The sequence below is a fragment of the Pan troglodytes genome, chromosome 19 (genome assembly GCF_028858775.2).
Source record: "Pan troglodytes isolate AG18354 chromosome 19, NHGRI_mPanTro3-v2.0_pri, whole genome shotgun sequence".
NCBI lineage: Eukaryota > Metazoa > Chordata > Mammalia > Primates > Hominidae > Pan > Pan troglodytes.
In genome coordinates, this window is record NC_072417.2 from 21182828 (window position 1) to 21198631 (window position 15804).

The following is a 15804-nucleotide window of genomic DNA, read 5'->3' on the forward strand; positions in this document are numbered from 1 at the left end:
CAGCCCAGGAGGTATATTTGCTTGCTAGAGTTGACCGTTCTTGAGATGAAGTCAGGGGCAAGCCAGCGAGAGGAGCTTTCCACTCAAGGAGCTCCGTACCCCCTGTTGTAAAGCCCAGCCATGCCTCGGCAGGCCTAGCAGAACTTGCCAGGTGCCCTAGTGGGCTCCTTGGTGGCCTAACTCTCCATCTCCTAATGCGCGCCCTCCCCAGCAGCCTGCCCTCTCCCAGAGGCAGAACCCAGAAGGCCTCCCTCCTGCGATCAGACCCAGGCACCACCTGCTTCTCCAGCCACTGCCCAGGACACCACTTCCCCCTGAGAGTTGGCAAATCTGTCGTTTTGGTTACCACCTCATGGAGATTCGGCCCCTCTGGAAGTAAGACATTTTCTTTTTTTATTTTTTGAAACAGGGTCTCACTCCATCGACCAGGCTGGAGTGTAGTGGTGTCATCCTAGCTCACTGCAACCTCAAATGCCTGGGCTCAAGCAATCCTCTCCCCTCAGCCTCCCGAGTAGCTGAGACTGCAAACACATGCCACCACACCTGACTTAGTTTTAAATTTTTGCAGAGACAGGGTCTCACTATGTTGCCCAGGTTGGTCTCAAACTCTTGGCCTCAAGTGATCCTCCTGCCTCAGCCTCCCAAGATGCTGGGATTACAGGTATGAGCCATTCTTGATACCTGGGATGGGACATGGTCCAGAATGGGGACAGGAAAGACTCCAGAACTAGCAGAACCACACACTCCAGCCAGAAAAAGAGGCGAAGGAAGTTGAAGGAAAAGCAAGCCTCCCGATCAGGAGCCCCCAGCAGTTTCTAGCAGGCAGACTGGCTCACTTCTTCCCCGGGCAGGCCTGTTTTCCAGGACGCTCACTCACGTGGGAAACAGCTCAGTGCACACATGCACAGAGTCAAAGCTTTCTTGGAAGATACAGTGATTTCTTGATTTTGTTAGAACTGACTCACACACACCCTCACTCACTCCATGAGCCAGGGAAGCAGGGCTGCCCACCACACTGAGCAGGAGACTGGGGTTTGAGTTTGAGCTCAGGTCGGCCTCCAGCAGTGTCTCGGAAAGCTCAGAGAGAAGTCAGGCAGTGAGGTGACCAGATGGGGAGTCGGGGTGGGTTGGCCGTCCCTTCCTCCCTAACACTCGCCTTCTGATTCTTCTTAGAGGGCTGGTAAGGCTCCCAGGACTGGCATTCAGGCCTTGGCATGCCAGAGGATCAAAAGAAACTGCCCGTCCTTTCATGCAATTGATACAAGAAGCAACAGAAATTGCAGCTTGCTTTCAGTGGGACGTTAGAACTTGTGGAAGGAGCCATCACCCAGGGAGCTCAGCTGAAGCGTCAGGGCTCAGGCCCAGCTTCCATGCACATGCTGCTTCCCGGTTTGCTGACGTCCTCTGTGCTTCAGCACCATGTCACTCCTCAGCTGACATCACTCTGGATTGGCAGCCAGGGCCATGAGCTGTTGTTTTGTCAACAACCCTCCCCCTCTTTTTGCTCTTTCCTGGCTGTGTGGTGGACTCTTCAGGGACACAGCAGTCACTGCGCCGCAGGGACAGTCCCCAAGTGCCAAGGCACAGCCTAAAGGGGCCTGTTCCCACCATGGCATCCATGACAAGAACCAGGAGCCAGAATGCAGGTTTCTGGGACTTGTCAGCTCCCTCTGAGTGCCCTGTTGAGGATTCCTAGAAGTCCAGACACCTCACCCCCCCAACCTGGATGGACCACGCAGAGCCAATAGGAATACTTTTCTGTGGACGTGCCATGTTGGAATTCCAGACCTCCCTGCCCTGCCAGCCCCTGCCAGCTTCCTGGGGGCCCCAACTGGTGAGTTTCACCCCCAAAGTGGCTGCAACATTGGAAGGCCAGGGCCACCCCTGCCTTTTCCATTGCTTGGCAGCTCGATCGTTCATCCATAATCCCCAGGCGTGGAGGCAGGGCTGGGGGCTCAAGGGGCTCTCGGTGCAGCGGCAGGGGCGGGGGCAGGGGCTCCCCTAACTGCAGAGGCTAGCCTTACACACCCAGCAACACATGTCCCCCTTTATGGCCCGGGCTTTCTCTCGGTGCTTAAAGCCAACTGTGAAAAGAGCAGGGCTGATTCTGGCTGCCTGGCCGTTTCCTGGCAACAGGCCTGGCAGGAGGTCTTTCTTTCTCCCCCCAACCTCCCTTCTCTCCTCCACCACCCCCCTCTCTCTTTTCCCCCCTGTGTCTTGTGTTGTGTATCATTAAAACTTCCCTCCCAGCCACTTCGCAGCCAACAACCGGGCCCTTCTGGGGCTAGTTCCCTCCGGGCAGCTCAGCCGGCCCAGGGGTGGGGGCTCCGAGGGGTCAAGGCCCCCAGAGAGGGGGCTTTGTGTTCTGGAACCAAGGCTTAAACTCAAGTTGGCAACCTTTGGCACGTTTGTGAGGGGCAGCCACCAGCACCCCCTCTGCAGGCACCTCTTCCTTCTCTGTCTTCCTCCCCCACCTTTCAGGGTCTCGGTCTCTTCCTTTAGTGCCTGGAGCCTGCCAATAGTGCCACTGGGCACTGCCCAAAACCACGCAGGCCTCACGAGGCTGGGCATGGACAACCCTTCACCTAGGAGGACAAGCCTCTGCTGAAGGCTGGGGTAGCTCTAGCCAGAGGCCTGCAGCCAGCTCTGGCACAGTGTCCTGGTCTGCCCTGAAAGGGCACAGGAACACAAAGGGTGTTGGCCTCAGGGATCACCGGGAAGCAGAGCATCCACTCAATGCATACAGGACCCAAAGAACTCTTCATTTGGCAGTTTCAACCTGCAGGGACACTGAGGCCCAGAGGGGGTGAGTGCCTTGTCCGGGGACACACAGCCAGTCAGGAGAAAGCTGAAGCTGGAACCCTGGTTTCCCAGTCCCCTCCTCTGTGGCTCTTCACTGGAGGGGACCCGGAGGGGAACAAGTGGCTCCCTGAGGCCCACGCACCTTTTGGGCCTGACCTGCCTGCCTCCAGAGCAGTGCTCAGGGGTGTCTGAACCTGACCCCGCCACTCTGGGGCCCTCCCCCTCTTCTCCTAGACCCTGAAGAAAGCCTCTGATGGGCCTAGAACAGAGAAGGTGACCCAGGACCTTGCCCAGCCTTTCTGGACAACTGGAAGACAGTTACGCTTCGTCCTCCACCTCTCCCTCCAACGTGAGTATCCGAGTCACAGGGGCCTAGTGCTGGCCTCCTCTGTCATCCAACCCACTCTTAAGGCTGGATGGGCCACCCCAGATCACCTATCTGGTACCTTGAGGCAGAGCAGATGCTGGGGGTAATCTCAGCTCATAGCCAGGTGGCTTCCGGGTGCAATTCTGGGGTTCTGCCAGCTCTAGCCTCGCTCACCCACAGGGTCTCTGGCCAACCAAGATGCCCTGACCACACAGACTGTATGGTCAGGCACTTACAGCGCACCCTGACTGCAAGCCCTCAGCTCTGTTGTCCCATGTTCCGGTGTTTTCCAGACTCCAGGCATTTCCATGCTACCCCCACTCTATAGCTGCATGCGTACCTGTTCTGCTATTTTTTGAACACTTTTCTTTACATTGATTTGCATTGTTCTTAATAACATCAACTGAAAAGAAGACTTTAGATTTACTCATTTTCAACAATGAGGTTTCATTCTAACCAGACACTATGGCCCTGCAAAGGCTCTGAATGTGTGACTTTCTCTCTTTATTAGAAAAGGATCTTAGCAAGTGTTGGAGAGGTGCTGAAGTCGTATTAGGACCAACCAGACTTTTTCTTTGAGGATACTCAGAAGGAGTGAAGGAGAATGGAACGGGGGTGTGAATAAATGAGCTTTCTCCATGTGTGATTCAAAGTGGTTTAACCCATGCCTCACCTTCTAGAACACCCGTGGCCCTCTCTAGCCGTGAGAAGTGTCACCACTAGCCATCAAAATGCTCCCAAAAGTCCAACCTTTGACCAAACTACATTTCAGATTTTCATTTCAGATTTTCTTAAATTCTGGAGAAAAAAGAAAATAAAGTAAAAGAATAAATATTTTGGTTATGCCATGTACTCTGATTTGGGATTCAGAAATATGATTTCTGGCCAGGTGTGGTGGCTCATGCCTGTAATCCCAGCCCTTTGAGAGGGGAGGATCTCCTGAGCCCAAGAGTTGGAGATCAGCCTGGACAGTGTAGGAAGAAGACACCATCTCTAAAAATAATAAAAAGTTAGGCAGGTGCGGTGGTGCATGTCTGTGGTCTCAGCCACTCAGGAGGCTGAAGTGGGAGGATTGCTTGAGCCCGGGAGGTCGAGGCTGCAGTAAGCCGTGTTTGTCCCATTGAACTGTAGCCTGGGCGACAGAGCGAGACCTCATCTCAAAAAAAAGAAAGGAAATATGATTTCCCACATTACCACACCTGCTGATGTGCATAGCAAAAGGCTGGGTGTGGGGGTGGGGAGGCTATGGTAGGCCAAGGTAGGGGTGGGTGATGAGGATGAGGGGAGGAAGGCTTTTGGGCAGTCTGAGAAAAGCAAGAGAGCTGGGAACATCTCGTCACCAACAGCCCTCAATCACTAAGACAGCCTGGTTGGGATTCTGCCATTATGTTTGGTCTCATGATAATAACAGGTCTTAGGAAGTCAGCCTGTGTTATCTACTAGATGCCCTGAGCTTTTTGGGTAAACTATGCCATTTAACCCTGCCAAGGGTGGAATTAGTATACCCATTTGCCAGATAAGAAACGGCCACAGAGAGATCTAGATAACTTGCCCAAAGTCACAGCTCAGCAGCGGGGAGCCAGGATGTGAACTTGTTCTTTCTGATCACAGAACTCATGCTCCCCCCACCCCACCACAGCATCACTTTGCCCCCACCCCCTACTCCCACCCCAACCTGAGGCTATTTGGCCAGTGAGGACCAGGCCTTAGGAGATAACCATCCCCTCAGGTGAAAGAGTGAGTCCCAGTGTCCCCAGGCAAGGCTTCCACCAGCCCCTCCCAGCAGAGACTTTAGGAAGTGCTCCTGTGTGGCATGGCTGGTGGGGCTGTGCCCCTCCATCCCTGAAACACACTCAGGGAGCCTGAGAATGGCTCCTAGACACCTGAGAATGAAGGGCAGAGGGGAGACTGTAGGAGGCAGGTGGCTGGGCTGCTGCTTTTTCTCTTTTTAAAAAATTGAGGCCAGGCGTGGTGCCTTACACAGTAATCCCAGCACTTTGGGAGGCTGAGGCGGGTAGATCACCTGAGGTCAGGAGTTCGAGACCAGCCTGGCCAACATGGTGAAACCCTTTCTCTACTAAAAATACAAAAAAATGAGCCAGGCATAGTGACACATGCCTGTAGTCCCAGCTACTGGGGAGGCTGAGGCAGGAGAATCACTTGAATCTGGGAGGCTGAGGTTGCAGTGAGCCAAGATTGCTCCATTGCACTCCAGCCTGGGTGACAAGAGTGAAACTCTGTCTAAAAAAAAAATTGAAATATAATTTGCACACCATAAAAAAATCACCATTTTAAAGTGCACAATTCAGTAGCTTCCAGTATATTGAAAAAGTTGTGCAACCTTCACCACTAATTCCAAAACATTTTCATGAACCTCAAACCCATCAGCAGTCAAGTTGCAGCCTCTTTAGGAAAATGCAAAGGCAGCACTGGGCAGAACTACATTCTTTCTGTTTGTTTTGTTTTTGTTTTTGAGACAGGGTCTCACTCTGTCACACAGGTTGGAGTGCAGTGGCTCACTGCAACCTCTGCCTCTTGGGCTCAAGCAATTCTCCAGCCTCAGCCTCCTGAGTAGCTGGGACTACAGGCACGAGCCACCAACACCTGGCAATTCTTTTTTTTTTTTTTTTTTGTAGAGATAGGGTTTCACCAAGTTGCCCAGTCTGGTCTCAAACTCCTGAGCTCAAAGCAATCTGCCTGCCTTGGCCTCCCAAAGTGCTGGAAATACAGGCATGAGCCACCGTGCCCGACCTGGGCAGAACTACATTCTGGATGCATCTTAAACCTCACCTCAACCCTACACCCTCCCTTTTGTTGTTTCCTTTCTCCCCACAAGTCATCTCAGAATGAGGCTCCCAGCTCCAGGCTCCAGTTGCAACCTCACCCCCACCTAGACAAACCCTCAAATCAAGAAAAAGAAGCCCTGGCAGGGGGTGGTGACTCATGCCTGTAATCCCAGCACTGTGGAAGGCTGAGGTGGATGGATCGCTTGAGCTCAGGAGTTCAAGACCACCCTGGCTGGGCAACATGATGGAACCCCATCTCTACCAAAAATTTTAAAAAATTAGCTTGTTGTGGTGGTATATGCCTGTAGTCCCAGCTCCTTGGGAAGCTGAGGTGAGAGGATCATTAGATCCTGGGAGATGGAGGTCGCACTGAACCAAAATTGTGCTGCTGCACTCCAGTCTGAGTGACAGAGTGAGACGCTGTCTCAAAAAAAGAGAAAAGAAAAAGAAATCCAAAGAAAAAAAAGAGAGAGACAGAGAGAAAGGAAAAGAGAAAAGAAAAGAAATTTCTGTTGGCCAGGCCCGGTGGCTCACACCTGTAATTCCAGCACTTTGGGATAGGCCGAGGTGGGCGGATCATGAGGTCGGCGGATCATGAGGTCAGCGGATCGAGACCATCCTGGCTAACATGGTGAAACCCCGTCTCTACTAAAAATAAAAAAAATCAGCTGGGCATGGTGATGGGTGCCTGTAGTCCCAGCTACTTGGGAGGCTGAGGCAGGGGAATGGTGTGAACCCAGGGCGTGGAGCTTGCAGTGAGCCGAGATTGCACCACTGCACTCCAGCCTGGGAGACAGAGCAAGACTCTGCCTCAAAAAAAAAAAGAAAGAAAGAAATTTATGTCTCAAAAAAAGAGAAAAGAAAAAGAAATCCAAAAAAAAAGAGAAAGGAAAAGAGAAAAAAAGAGAAAAGAAAAAAAAAGAGAAATTTCTGTCTCAAAAAAAGAAAAAAGAAAAGAAATCCTAACACTCATCCATCCTTAAGTAAAAGCAACTCACCTTGTAAGTCAGTCTCCACATTTAATCCAACTACCCTACACTAGACATGATGGGTGAGGAGGATACAGATAGTTAGGAGGCCTTTGGCTACAAGTACAGCCTCAAGTGGGCTAACAAACAAGGAAAATGTATTATTTCATATCACAAGAAGTTCCAAAGCAGGACTCCTCTGAAGGCAGTTAGTGTCTCAGCAATGGTGTCAGAGATGAAGTTTGTTTCTCTCTCTTGGCTCTGTCTTCCTCTGCCGGTCAGCTTCATCTTCAGGCAGCTTTCCTCATAGTCACAGAATGGCTGCTGCAGCTCCAGGTATCCCAACCCAAAACAACAATGTCCAAAAGCAGGGAAAAGATATTTCTTACTGTGTGTCATTTTAAGAGCCCCAAAAACTCTTCCCAGAAACCTTCTTGCACCCTTCAGCTGACCTCCCTCAGGCACATGTCACCCAGTTTAGGCCAATCCCTGGCAAGCAGAATGGGTCCCCATGATTGACTTAGATCAGTCAGGATTTATCTCTGAGCAAGGTAGGGGAGGAGTAAAGACCAGAACAAACTGAGGGCCTCTGCCATCCTGGAGGAAGGGACCACCAGCAGTGTGAGCTACACTAAATCTAAACAGAAGCCTGTCTTCCAGAAGTTCAAAAACAGCAGCTGAGGCTGGGCATGGTGGCTCATGCCTGTAATCCCAGCACTCTGGGAGGCTGAGGTGGGTGGATCATTTGAGGTCAGGAGTTCAAGACCAGCCTGGCCAACATGGTGAAATTCTATCTCTATTAAAACTACAAAAATTATCCAGGTGTGGTAGCTTGCATCTGTAGTCCCAGCTAGGAGGACTGAGGCAGCAGAATCATTTGAACCCAGGAGGCAGAGGTTGCAGGTTGCAGTGAGACAAGATCACTCCAGCCTGGGTGATAGAGCGAGACTTCATCTCAAAAAAAAAAAAAAAAAAAAAAAAAAGAGCAGCTGATTGCCACAGAGGGAGGGAGTGGATGCTCACCGATCATTTTACATGTCCCAGGTGCCATTTCAAACACAGCAGCTATCACTCTGCTGAATAGGCAATTGTCTTTTTGAGACAAGTGTTATTATACCCATTTTGCAGTTGATGAAGCAGGTACAGAGAGGTTACATAATATCCTCAGTGTCACATAGTAATAGGCAGAGCTGGGATTCACTGGGGTTGTGGTAGACCTGGGCTCTAACGCAACCACTCAGAGAGGATTTCCCAGTCAGACATGTGAATCCCCATTCAGGCCTTATCTAGAAGCCAAGACAAAGGTGCATAAGAGGTGGGTCCTGCTGGGATGTGGGCAATGCCAGGCAGATGTCCCTGGTTAGCCCAAGGGCCCTCCCACGTCTGTGCCAGCTGTGCCTAGGCCCTTGCCAATGAGGCAGCTGTGACCCCATTCCCAGCCCACTGGGCCTCCATCCATGTGATTAGGCTCCCAGGACTCAGGGCCCATAGCTGGCCACCCTGAGGTCCCAGCAATGACAGCTACTGGCCATACTGGTCTGTGGAGAAGGTTGTTAGTTGGCAGAGTTCTGGAAGGTGCAAACCAGGACTTCACTAGAAATTTCTTCACCATCTCCAAGGATATTATGAGGCTTGTTCTATTCTATCTCCCTAATGTGCCCCCACAAAAGTCTTCCCCGCAAGACCCCTGAGATGGAAAGAACTTCCACACCTCTGTTTTGTTTCGTTTTGTTTTGTTTTCTTGAGACAGTTTAGCTCTTGTTGCTGAGGCTGGAGTGCAATGGCACGGTCTTGGCTCACTGCAACCTCTGCCTCCTGGGTTCAAGTGATTCTCCTGCCTCAGCCTCCCAAGTAGCTGGGATTACAGGCATGCGCCACCATGCCCAGCTAATTTTGTATTTTTAGTAGAGGCAGGGTTTTGCCACATTGGCCAGGCTGGTTTCAAACCCCTGACCTCAGGTGATCCGCCCACCTCGGCCTCCCAAAGTGCTGGGATTATAGGCATGAGCCACCATGCCCGGCCTGGTTTTGTTTTTTAAGGAAACATTTACGTATTTGGTCCTCTGATGAATGACTGTCCCCAGCAGATGGCAAGTTCCTTGCAGGCCAAAACCTGGGCTGCTTTTGCTCATCAGTGCTCAGCTGCCAAGGGGCAGCTGCACACAGAGTTGCTCCATGAAGATGCATTGAAGAAATGGACCAGGTGAAATTCACAGAGCACCTACTGTGTGCATCAACCGGAGCTGGGTTATAAGGAAGAAGGCAGGCTCCTTGAGGGTAGTCCCATTCCTCGTGGAGCCTTGTCCACAGCAGGCATGCAGTCAATGTGTGCGATGAGAAATACAGACACTTTCCGCCCTCAGAGCCCAGGCGGAAGGTGGGGACCCATCGTGACTAAGGTTAGAGACAGAAGAGACCAAAGATGGCTCCAAGCCCCTCCTGGGTTGCAACCAGGGCTCCCTCCCCTTCCCTGCCTGCTTATGTCCCATACACAGGGGAGTGGAAGGAAAACTCAGGAGCTCTAGTTCCAGGTGACTGAGAGAAACCGTGGCAGCCACACACAGAGGTCTGGCTCTGACTCCTCAGGCAGGATCACAGCCATGCTAGGAGCTGGCCTTGGGTTAGAGCCCCAAAAGCCTTGGGCAGGCCAGCCATGTCCAGGGATGGGGCTCAGGGTTATGAGGCAATGGCAGAATAAAGGGGCACAGAGGGAGGCTGAAGAGGAGAAAGAAAGGGAAGGAGAAAGAGGTGTGGCACATGGCTGGAGAGGCAGCACGAGGGGCCACCAAGCCCCAGATGCCCCCATGTGGCAGTGACTTCCCAACAGGCTGCCCACCCTTAATCTCATCCCACTAGAGGCAGCACAGGGTCCTATGAAAGGGACACAGGAACCAAGCGACAGAGCAGGGTAGCTGGGGTGGGTTGGAGTTGTAGGGGCCAGGGCCACTCAAGATAGGGGCACTGAGGACCTTGAGGGGCCACAGGGAGCCCAGACCTGAGTCAGTGGCCCTTCTATCTGAGGACCTCGGCCCTGCCTGCTCCCTCTCCTCTGGGCCCATCATCAACAGTGTTTTCGAGGGGCTGCTAAGTGCTGGATCCCTCACCATTGGGGGTTCAGCAGTCTTGTGGAGGGAGTTTCTTTGTGGAGATTTCACAGTTGGAGACGGACAACATATGCAAGCAACTGAACAGATATGTCTGCTATGTAATATGTATAATCAGCCGGGCATGGGGGCTTACGCCTGTAATCCCAGCACTTTGGGAGGCCAAGGCGGGCGTACCACCTGAGGTCAGGAGTTCAAGACCAGCCTGGCCAACATGGTGAAACACTGTCTCTACTAAAAATACAAAAATTAGCCAGGCATGGTGGCGAGCGCCTGTAATCTCAGCTACTTGGGAGGCTGAGACAAGAGAATCACTTGAACCCAGGAGGTGGATGTTGCAGTGAGCCAAGATCACGCCACTGCACGCCAGCCTGAGCGACAGAGCAAGACACCATCTCAAAAAAATAATAATATGTGTAATCACATATTAATCACTTCAGTGTCGGGGCTATGCTGGAAAATAAAGCTGAATAAGAGGCCTAACAGGACAGGGCTAGGGAGTGGCAAGGGGTCTGGAGGGGCCTCTCTGAAGTGGATATTTTGAAGTGGGTCTTGGAAGGGGACATCAGACAACATTATCCTGGATAAATCCTTCTGGAGAAGGCTCCTGGGCGCCTGAAGGGGGACTGCTTAGCGGACACTGACTGGGGCAGGAAGAGAGACCTGAGAGAGAGGCTTATTCCTTGCCTCAAGAGAAGAAAGAAACCCAATATTTTGTATTCACCATCCGCGGTCTGGCATTCCGTCAGCACCATTCTCATTTAACGCTGACAGCTCCCTACAAGGTAGAAAGTGTTATCTCCACTCCACAACTGAAGCCAGGGACTCAGAGATGACAGGCAACCGGCCAGTGCCCCACCCTACCCCATTCCCTCCCTTCTAAAGGACTTTCACCGCAAATCGCTTTCCAAAATGCTCTGGGGAGGCCAGGCATGGTGGCTTGCACCTGTAATCCCAGCACTTTGGGAGACCAAGATGGGTGGGTCATTTGAGGTCAGGAGTTCAAGACAGCTTGGCTAACATGGCGAAACCCTGTCTCTACCAAAAAAACACAAATTAGCTGGGTATGGTGGTGCATGCTTGTAATCCCAGCTACTTGAGCGGCGGAGGCAGGAGAACCACTTGAATATGGGGAGGTGGAGGTTGCAGTGAGCCGAGACTGCACCACTGTACTCCAGCCTGGGCGACACAGTGAGACTCTGTCTTAAAAATACAGGTCAGGAGTTCGAGACCAGCCTGGCCAACACGGTGAAACCCTGTCTCTACTAAAAATACAAAAAATTAGTCAGGCGTGGTGGCGGGCACATGTAATCCCAGCTGCTTGGGAGGCTGAGGCAGGAGAATCGCTTGAACCTGGGAGGCAGAGGTTGCAGTGAGTCGAGACCGTGCCATTGCACTACAGCCTGGGCAACAAGAATGAAATTCCACCTTTCTATATATATAATATATAATATATATATAAATATATTATATTATATATAAATATATAATATATAATATATATAAATATATTATATAATATATAATATATAAATAAATATATAATATATAAATATATAATATATAAATATATAATATATAATATATAATATATAAATATAATATATAATATATTATATATAAATATATAATATATTATATATTATATTTATATATAATATATTATATATAATATATTATATATTATATAAATATATAATATATAATATATTATATATAATATATAATATATAATATATTATATAAATATATTATATATTATATATAATATATAATATATTATATATTTATATAATATATTATATATTATATATTATATATAATATATAATATATTATATAATATATTATATATAATATATTATATATTATATATAAATATATAATATATAATATATTATATATAAATATATAATATATAATATATTATATATTATATATAAATATAATATATAATATATTATATAAATATATAATATATTATATATAAATATATAATATATAATATATAAATATTATAATATATAATATATAAAAATATATAATATATAAATATATAATATATAATATATATAAATATATAATATATAATATATAAAAATATATAATATATAATATATAAATATATATGTGTTTATTATATAATATATAATTATTATAAATACATATTTATTATAAATATGTATATATAAAAATACATAAAACTAAATGCCCTGGGGAGCTAGAGCTAAGACAGGAGGAACTACTGCCACAGGGAGAACCTCTCACGTGCCCACAGCGGCCCCTGTGATCTCGGGATCCAGGAAGAACTGGTGACATCCGCCTGCCGCTGGCAGCCTCCCATATGTCAGCGGAAGAGGGAGGCATCCGCAGGGTGGATCTGGCGGTGCCCCAGTGCGCCCTGGACCGGCATCACCTGGGCCCGCTCGCCCTCCGCCTGTCTGGAGAGAGAGGGGAGCCTGAAGCCTTGCACCCCTTATCCCCAGCTAAGCTCCGGGATTGCGAGGTAGATTAAGGGCATTCATTCAGGAGGGCACCTACTTAACCAAGATCCTCCGAAATCCGGGCTGCTCACCAGCAACAATTGAGGATGCCGGGCCCGCATGGAGCGGAGTGGGACCAGGCGCAACCCCTTCCTCGCCTGCTGACCTCCCGCCTTGCTATCAGCACTGCCGCCAGGGGGCGCGCCCGCGCCGCTGGGCTCTGAGCCGACCTCCGCGTGCACCTGCGCTCCTTTGTGTGTTAGATTAACATCTGGTGCTTACCTACTATGCGCTTACTCGGTGCAGGTCAGGGGCTTCCTGCATTTCCAGGATGCAGCCTCTATGCCAGCAAACTGAGCTGGGCAGTGGAAAGAAATCCGATTTACTCCTGCGCCCACCACCCACGCTAGGGCCTTCCTGCTTCCAGGCTCTGCTGTCCAGCCTTCCAGTGGCCTCTAGGGAGGTCGCCTAAAACCGCTCTGAGGTTCCTACAGCTCCTAGGAGAAAGTTAAACGCCCTCCTCTCCAGGTCAGAGGCCTTGGAGCCCCCTATGTGCTCTCTTCGCACTGTTCCTCCATAAGCCCTGTGGTGTTAGGCCTTCGGCCCTTCGCACTTCCCCACCTGCTTCCCCGCTGCAACGGCTTCGCCTCTCCCTTTATCCCCCCAGGTTGGTCCGGCTCCCGACTCCCGCCTGGCAGCCCCAAGACCTGTTTCAAGCAAAAATGAATCGCACAGTGCCTGGATCGGAGATTTCCTCCTCCTTCCCCGCGACAGAGGGGTAGCCCCATGAGGGCGGGCGGGGGCCTGGCCACCGGATTCTTTGTCTACACGGTGCCTCCGCAGGGGGTCCAGTGGAGCCTCACTGAATACACAGTGGCGGACTCTGAGCCCCGGGGGAGTGCACATCAAAAGGAACCTCCGAGCCAGCTAGAGAGAGGGGTTGGGTTGGGACTGGGGTCCCCTTCCCAGGTCTAAGGTCCCACACATTCACACACACAACAAAAAGTGCTTCCCACGTGCCACCCCATGTCCCCAGGTCCCTGGCCCTTGCTGCCTCTTCTGCCCTCTTCCAAGAGACCACCCTTCCTTTCAGGGCGATGGCCTCCTGGTCCACCGGCTGATGCCTCCACCCCGCCCACCCTTCCTGGTCTTGGAGTGAATTTAACCCTTTCTCCACCAAGTGAAACCACCCTGGGGCTTGGGGTACCTGTTAGAGAGAGGGTGTTTCTATCTGTGATGTGTGGTCAGGGGCGCCCGTCCTCCCCTGAGAGAAACCATTCCTGCGTTTCCACCCGTGGCAGCGCAAGGTGTGCAGGAGGAAGGAAATTAAACCTGTGTTGAAGGAAGGACACCTGGGGGAAAGGAAGGGACTCAGGCTCCCCTCGTCTGAGGAGCTTTCAAGTGGCGGAAATCCCCACACACACCTCCATTCACTAGGGGCCTGGCAGGGCCGCTGGTAGGTTCCAGTCCTCTCCTCTGTCACTTCCCAGGCGCACATGGCCAGCTCCTAGATTCCACCCTTCAACCCACTTGTTTCCTGCCTGATGCACATGACCTGCGTCTGAGTTCTCCAGGCTGCCTGGAGGAGGCATTCAGGTACACATGACCCCTCAGGGAATGATGTTCTTGCCCACAGCACCCAGGATGCTGGCTGGGCATATCTCAGCCAACACACACTCCCACCGACAGCCTCGGATCTTTTGCTCCCACCTCACAGGGTTGGCACCTGTGGAGTCTTGAGGCCCAGTAATGACCCCAAGAAGCCATCAAGTCCAGGCCCTGTCGCCCCACCACACTGCATCCCCAGTGGTGTCTGAGTGGCCAGGGAAGGTAGCCCTCCCCAGCTCTCAGCACCACTGTCATGGGGCTCTGGAACTCCCGAGCCCTTGGGCAGGACTCCAGCAGGCAGCTCTGATCAGAAAGCCACCTGGGAGCCCTGTGGGTGGGACAGGACTCCAGGTAGGACCTAGCAGGCCTCCATCCAAGAGGGAGGTATGTGGAAAGCTCTCCACTCCCAGAGCCTTGGTCCTGAGGCTCTGCATTCATGGCAATGGTAACTCTCTTTCCAGATGAATCAGAAACAGGGCACCCCAGAATCAGCCCAGCCATGAGGAGCATCTCTAGGGATCCCCATCTCTGCAGCCCCCACCAGGTTCACCATTCCTGGTCAGGTTCACGATTTTTCTTCGCCTTGCAGCTCCTTGGTGCTCTCCGCCTCCCCCCTGCCCCTTTCTTCCTCACACCGGTGGCTCAGCCTCCCCCCGACCGTTTTCTTGGTTTCTGTCTCAGCGTCTCTCTCATCTCTGAGCCCCTCTCTCTCTCCTCCTCTCGGATTCTCCTTTTCCTCCCCTTCCTTCCTCTCTTTCAACCTCCCTCCCACCCCCTCCAGTCCAGCAATGGGCTAGGAACGCAGCAGGAGCCATGACAAGCCCAGGCGGCTCTCCCGACCCTTGGTGCCCCCGAGGCCATTTCCCCGCGCTCCCTGTGCCGGCAGCAGCCGCGTGCGGAGAGGGCTCGCCGACCAGAAGGGGCAGCAGGTTGGAGCTGTGGGTACGGGGGGCTCAGATCAAAGGCCAGGAATGTCTGGCCCCCTGACATAAGACTTCCTTCAGCCATGGCCCTCACCTCGTGGAACGCCCGCCGTTCCAGGCCTCTGTGGGACTCGGGTCGGCTCATTCTCTGCCCTTTCTGCCACAGTTCCCTACACAGCGGTCCCTGCTCCCCACCGGCAGTGCTTCCTTCACCCCAGACCGGGGCTGCGCAGAGTCCTGGTGCCTCAGGTGGCCTGGGAGGGGGCCTAGGGAAAGGCACCCAGGTGACCGGGCGTGAGTCCCCAAAACCTGACCATGATGTCAATACCACCCAGGGCTGAGACCTAATTCCTCGCTCTGGAGAGGGAGAGGAGAGGAAGCAAGCCCGAAGGGGGCCTGGAAGGACTCCTTTCCTGTGGGGAGGGGTGGGTAACTGGAGGCATTTGGTGTCCGCACAGGGCAAGGGCCTTTATCGCCAAACCCCAGGCTGGAGCTCCCTATCAGTAGAACCGGGGCCTCAGGCGGGACGGTCGGGCAGTGAGGGGCGCTCCGGAGGGCAGCAAGGTCCTCCAAGGACCTGGGCCGCCCTGAGCCAGAGCTGCGCGTTTCACCGGTCCCTGATGGTCCAACCGAGAATCCCACTGAGGCTGTGAGTCACGCCTCCGACCCGGGCCAGAGGTCGGGCCTGAACCCCTCAAGGAGGAGAAAGTGACCCGACTCCGAGAGCAGGAAATGCGACTGGCCGCTGGTGTCAGTTGCAGGAA

At 51.6% G+C, this 15804-nt stretch overlaps 1 long non-coding RNA gene across 1 annotated transcript; it reads left to right on the top strand.

The window, feature by feature from the left end:
* The first annotated feature begins 1004 nt into the window (after nucleotides 1-1004).
* On the top strand, nucleotides 1005-4021 carry LOC101057818 (uncharacterized). The gene is made up of 3 exons (XR_170518.4): nucleotides 1005-1834; nucleotides 3037-3151; nucleotides 3681-4021. It is a non-coding gene; the product is annotated as an uncharacterized LOC101057818 (long non-coding RNA).
* The last annotated feature ends 11783 nt before the right edge of the window (nucleotides 4022-15804 follow it).